Source organism: Siphateles boraxobius, unplaced genomic scaffold (genome assembly GCF_051911475.1).
Source record: "Siphateles boraxobius isolate OS27281-9 unplaced genomic scaffold, OSU_SipBor_1 6, whole genome shotgun sequence".
Classification (NCBI taxonomy): Eukaryota; Metazoa; Chordata; class Actinopteri; order Cypriniformes; family Leuciscidae; genus Siphateles; species Siphateles boraxobius.
The window spans coordinates 12,919,221-12,926,518 of record NW_027509186.1 but is presented as its reverse complement, the minus strand read 5'-3'; positions in this window follow the sequence as shown (position 1 = coordinate 12,926,518).

Here is a 7,298-nt window from a genome sequence, read left to right as displayed (position 1 = left end):
TTCTGTTGATATTTAACTTGATCGGCTTTTATTCTTTCCCTGTACTCCTGTCACTTCTTGGCCATCGACTTCGGCATCTTAAATATAAATATAGACAAATAAAAATAAATATAGACTGTACTGGAATGGTGATATATAAAGTTATCAGTCTAAAAGCACAAATATGTCATGAGAACATGCAAATAGCATAAGAAAGGGTCATATATCATGTCCAAAGCTACGCCTGTAATTTCTCAGCGGTGGAAATGACATTTTAGCAGTTTTTCTGAAATATCAGCACACCCTCATGTCAGGCTTAGCTACTTTTGGACTTAGCATGTTGTTTACTCGTAATAAACATAAATACAATATTTTCATATTTGTTGTACAATTCAACCGAACTTCAGCCAAGGTGGAAATTACGCTGAATAAAAATACTCTGTATAAAAGCTTGAGTTATCTTGATTAATTTTCTTGTGCTGAAGAGCACATATGTGCCTTAAGTTTCATCTTCAACTAATAGGCCTACATCAGTTTCACTTTTATTTCCATAGTTACCAAGTAAATAAAATATTTAAGGTGGATCTATTAAGGCGGATTTTGTTGAAGGAGGTGGAAATGATGGAAAATGGTTTAAAATTGTGATATTCATAGGTCCTATGGAATTTCGATGGTATGATATTTTATTTGTCCTTAAGACAAACATGTTAAAAATATTTTTAAATCGATCCTTTAATATAATTTTTTAACATTCAAAGAGCGCCAGTCTGGGTTGGGGACAAGCATAAAACTGCAAAATCTGCTCGTACACGGATGTCATCCTCAGTGAAAAAAGTGCCCCTCTTCTCTTCGTAAAGCCCAAATCCAACGTTTTTTTAACATTTCGTTGTAAGAAAAGCTGTGAAATGATAAAAAGGGTTGTTTCTTTTTTTGAGTTGAAAAAACTCAACCCGGAAAAGAGTTAACCCTACTTCTGGTCTCGGCGGCCATTTTTGTGAAATAGACCTATTCCACAGAAAATAAAATAAAACGTGGGCTTGGCAACAAGAAACAATGAGCTGTAAAGGCTCCCCCCCTTCTATATAGGGGCGGGAGCTGCAGCTTATTTGCATTTAAAGAGACACACGAAAAAAAGTGTGTTTTTGCTTCCACTCAAACATTTACAACATGGTATAAAATATGATCTGTATAGTATTTTGAGCTGAAACTTGTCGTGGAAATTCTCAGTACAAATACAACCTACTAAATCTGACTTCCAGTTGTTAATATAATAAAATAATATACTACAGTATCTCGAGGTAATTCCCTGAATTCCCTTAATACTTACAATACAATCCAATTATTTCCTGAAGTATGGTGACGGCGTCCCGTCAAGAAGCTACTATCACTACCTCAATCACACTTGAGCTGTTTCTTTTGTTGTCTTTTGAGCGTAGAATCTTTAGTACTTCTATTCCTCAGTATATATTTGACACGACTCCCAAGTTGCTCTTTGCAGAAATGAAGTTTTATTCACGGCCGGGAGATCACTGGTCACAACAACCAAGTGAGTCTTACTGAACAAAAAGATACATGTATATTTAAATCATACAGTTGAGTAAAAATCAATGTCATTCAAGTCTTCTTCACTGTGATTTGTTCTGGTTATTGGTTTGTAATGATCTAAGCTAATCATATGACTGTTAGTTCTAGCTGCGTTAAGCACTTTTTGTGTAAGTCGTGGTCTTTGACCTGAGCAACCTTATCTGCATTTTTCCTTACATTTCATTTTGAAAATACCTGTCTGACCACTTCTGAGGACATTACATAAAATATTTCTATCACAAACTTCACAGACACATTCTGGGGACATCTAAGACTTATATTACTTTTTGTAAATAACAGGTCCCCTTTATAATGAAAAAATCAAATTCAAAATATTAACAAATAACTACAATAACATATCAGTGACACTAAATTATTTAGTTTATAAAATATTTTTTAAATATAAAATATTTTTTAATGTTGGTTAATGTGATTTAAATCATACAGTTGAGTAAAAATCAATGTCACTCAAGTCTTATTTACTGTCATTACTGGTCACATGTCATGCAGGTAAATAAATAAAATGTTTATTTTATTCAGTAAGTTGTCTTTAAGTACGCGTTTTATTATTAAATGATTTATTATTTTAAAATGATTTAATTATCTAAAATTATTAATTGCCATTTTTAAGAATTAATTATTACACTGTAAAGAGATTGCTGTAAATTTTACAGTAACTTACTGGCAGCTGGATGCCAGTAATTTACTGTAAAATGTTTTACAGTATTATTACTGTATTTTCACTTACAGTATACTGTACCTTTACTGTATTTTCACTTACAGTACTGCACCTTTACTGTATTTCCACTTACAGTATACTGTACCTTTACTGTATTTGGATTTACAGTAATATTACCGTATTGTCATTTACAGTATTAGTATTGAGGTTTTTTTTGGGTTTTTTTTACATGTTTACCCCACCCCCAAAAATTACAACAACTCATGAACATTTGTCCTTATAATATTCTTTTTAATCGTTGAACATTTTGTTTTTAGAAGTACAAATTACAAATCTTGACCTCAATAGCTGAAGAAAAAAAAAGGCACAATCACCAAAGTCCATAGAACTTATCTCCTGGGGACCATTTATATCTGTAGCATGGCAATAAGGTACACACACTGAAAACCAAAACAGGCCTTAAAATAATAAAATACAATAAAAGTCAGTTTGTGTTGTTACATTTCAGTAATTTTGCCAGTCAAAGTTGACAAGCCCTCTGATGAGAAACACTGAGGGGTTCAGGCTGATGCTTTTTTGGATCTTTCCAGATTTCCATCTGCTCTGTGCCTTTAGTGTTTGGTGCCATCAGGGTTAATTCTCAGAATAAACCTGCAAGCACAAAGGGGGAAAAAATACATTAATTTTGAGATGGGTATTGTCAGAATTTGCTTTAACTCTCAAACTTGATGCTGCATGTACTTTTATGTTGATAAAAGAAAAACATCTGATTCTGAATGCACCTAGAGGGATGGTACATAATTAACTCATAATCCATTACATTCAAATAATTTAAGCTTCATTCCTTTACAATACATTCCTGTGTAGCTTAAACAGCAGAGAAAGATGCAAGAATGCTGAAACAATGAGTTTGACTTCCAGGGAATGGATAACTTAATATATTAGGAACACACCACCTATTTTTTGAAACAGGAGGTTTTCACCGTCTCCCCTATATTTAGATAGATGGGCAAACGCATTTTTGTCTCATTGTCTTAGTCTGGAAGTGCCACCGCTAGCTTAGCTAAGCATAATAAATTGGAACCCTTTGTTGCCGGATAGCATGTTGTGAGTAAAAGCGATTAAAAAAAACTCAATTACTTCTTGTGGCCTGCGTATTCACAACAAGTACAAATAGCAATGCAGATTAAGACTAGGCGATCTCCTAGGCAGAGATTGACTTGGGATGAAGCACTGCTACTTGGGCACAGATATCACGCAACACCTGAAACCACCCAACTTCCTTCAACATACCGGCGTGAATATTAGCTGGCTATTTTTCCTACAGTAGACACAGTGAATGGCGATAAACATGGCGGTTTTTGTGAGAGACGAAGAGGGTGACTTCTCAGACAGTCAAGATCCAGAACCATACCTCTACGAACCAGAGTTTTCAGAAGAGGAGCTGCATGCTTTGGAAATAGAACGACAGGAGGAGGAGGTTGCGATCGCTCAACAGCCTGAGGACGTGAGGATGAGAGCTGACACGAACTGGTGGTGTGAGTGTGGGGAAATATGCCAGCCTATGCCGACTGAAATAGAGTATCTGTGCTGTGGCGAGTGGGACAAGGTACTGCCATCGATGACCAGGCTCAACGTGTCAGATCAAGATGAGGTACCCGCAGTTGTGTCTCAGCTACCGAGGATTTCTCTGCGTTGATCCATTCTGCAGTCCTCAACTTTTTTGAGAAGTCATCCTCTTCGTCTCTCACAAATCCGCCATATTCATCGCCATTCACTATGTCTACTGTAGGAAAAATAGCCAGCTAATATTCACGCCGGTATGTTGACGGAAGTTGGGGGATTTCAGGTGTTGCGTGATATCTCTGCGCCTAAGTAGCAGTGCTTCGCCTGTGCTTCACCGCAATATAGTCCCAAGTCAATATCTGCCTAGGAAAACGCCTAGTCTTAAAGGAACACGCATTTTTGGGACTTTAGCTTATTCACCGTATCCCCCAGAGTTAGATAAGTCCATATACATACCTTTTTCATCTCCGTAACTCTGTCTGACGCACCCACCGCTAGCCTAGCTAAGCACAAATACTGGAGGTAAACGGCTCCAGCTAGCATACTGCTCCCAATAAGTGACAAAATAACGCAGCATTTTCCTATTTACATATTGTGATTTGTACAGTCACAGTGTGTGCAAATAACAAGGTCACATGAGACACAGCCATCTTTTAACCATAAAAATACTGGGAACTATATTCTCAGAAGGCGAAGCACTGCTACTTCTGTAGAGTGATTTGCTTGCAGCACCTGAGAAGCCCCGTGGTGAGGAGCTCAGAGTTGCGGTAATCATTCAGCCCAAGTAGCAGTGCTTTGCCTTCTGAGAATATATTTCCCAGTATTTATATGGTTAAAAGATGGCTGTGTCTCATATGACCTTTTTATTTGTACACGCTGTGACTATACAAATCACAACATGTAAATAGGAAAATGTTGGTGTTATTTTATTACTTATTGGGATTAGTATGCTAGCTGAAGCTATTTACATCCAGTCTCTGGGCTAAGCTACTGTAGGCTAGTGGTGGGTGCGTCAGACAGAGTTACAGCACACACGGAGATGAAAAATGTATGTATGGACTTATCTCACTCTGGGGGATACGGTGAATAAGCTAAAGGGGGGGGTCCCTTTTACTCAGGACATGCTATCCGGACATGCTATCCGGCGGCGCTGCCAAGCGCGAATAGAGCATAAAATTCTCATCTACCTCATCTAATTGGACGCTTGAACATTTTGAATCCAAAGCGAAATTGACAAGCGTAAAAAGCAAGCGTTTGAAGCGAAATTGACGCGCGTCCGAGGCGAAATCCGCTTTTTGTGGGAGGGGCAAGTGCTAGACGGTTGTCTGTTTGCAAGATGGCTGATGTTGATTGACTTCTAGACGTGCGTAATTGCGTCTTTACATTGACTTAAAGGGGTGGTTCGGAATTTTGGACATCGGGGCTCATTTCCAAGTGAGCCTTAGTGTTATTTATCAGTGGAGACAGTTTTCAAAAAATTTCATCCAGTCGTTCAAGTTGCATAGTTCGCCAGTGCTAGGCTAGCGCGAGTCAACGGTATCTGCTAGCCTGCCATTAAAAACAGTTTTACCCACTCCACAGTACACTAAAAGCAAATAAATTATAACGCCAGACTGTCGATGTAAATGTCTGTTGAGAGAATAATGTTAGAAATCAAACTACTCTTGCATCTCAATGATCTCATTACATTTACAGGAACTAGTTTCTCAGCAGCGGCGGAAGTTTACTTTGCTCCGGTTAGTAGTATTGCGCCGAAAAGTAAACACAGAACAGCTTCTGTAGTGATGAGTGTCAGCGGCAGGTAAATAGTGGACCGGCGTGCTCGGTTGCCTAGGTAACTTAATATCACTCCGCCGCTGCTGTAGACTGTGCTAATAAATACAGGGAACAAAGTATAACTATTGCAATGCGATGAAAGGGTAATTTGATTTCTAACATTATTCTCTCAACAGACATTTACATCGACAGTCTGGCGTTATAATTTATTTGCTTTTGGTGTACTGTGGAGTGGGTAAAACTGTTTTTAATGGCAGGCTAGCAGATACAGTTGACTCGCGCTAGCCTAGCACCGGCGAACTATGCAACTTGAACGACTAGATGACATTTTTTGAAAACTGTCTCCACTGATAAATAACACTAAGGCTCACTTGGATGTTCTATTCACGTTTGGTGTGAACGCACCATAAGACAATGCATGGACTGAGACAAAAATGCGTTTGCCCACTTATCTAAATATAGGGGAGACAGTGAAAAACCCCTATTTCAAAAAACGGTAGCGTGTTCCTTTAAACTTAAATACAATGTAAGTTGCTTTGGATAAAAGTGTCTGCCAAATGCATGAATGTAAATGTAATGTAAAAAATATATATATTTTGGGTTACCTAATTCTGCATTCGACAAAATGGACAGCTAATGCTGAACCAGAGTCTGTTAGCTGGATGATGATTCTGCCCTTCATAGTCAGCATCCATGTTTTTGCTTAGAGAACAGACTCTCCTGAAACAGACAAAGTCACAGCAGCCTTTTAGTGATATTATAGTTCACAGAAATAAAATACAATAACAGAACTTGTTACTAACAACAACGACATGAGGGGTAAAGATGATGTAAGATATGATGTTGTATGGTGTTTATAGTTTTTAATAAATGAAACAACATTTAAAATATTAGTTAGCAAAATTTTGCTATATTGATAATGGTATATTGCTAACCCTTTCCTCCTCCTCCTTAAATGTCAACCTCTGTGTTTTAGTGGAGAGCGTCAGCAGTAATGTACAGTCCGGAGGGAATGGCTTCTGCAAATTCAAAATAAAGAACAGAAACGATTATTTAAAAGCACTTTAACTCTGCTGCCTGGTAAACCCGTTTTCTCCCCTTCCGTTGGTTTCATCGGCAGTTACATTATATTATGTTTGCCTGCTTAACTAACGCATACTTCAGCTAATTTAGTTGATGTCATCTTACTCACCTGTAGATGTCATCACCATTACGACGGCAATCACAAGACTCCAAAACACACCTCCGACATTGCAGACATGATTCAGACCACAAACTTGAAAATAAAACAAAAGATGTAATTAACAATGGTGTCGCTGAAAGGGTTAGTTTACTTAAAAAATGAAAATTATGTATTCTCAGCCTCAACTTGTTCACAACCTGTATTAATTTATTTCTTGTGCTGTATACAAAAGAAGATATTTAAAAAAAACATGAGTAACCAAACAGTTTCTGGTCCCCATTGACATCCATTTTTTTATTATTATAGAAGTCAAACTGTTCCATTACCAACATTCTTCAAAATATCTTCTTTTTATGTTCAGAAGAAAACTTCATGCAGGTTTAGAACAACTTGTCGGCAAGTAATTATGACAGAATTTATTTTTGAGGTGCACTATTCCTTTAACTTATTTTTTCACGTTAGCTCACTGTGCACGTTGTTACATCTGCCTAACTAGCTAAATTGTGATAAATAGGGGACGGAACATACAAA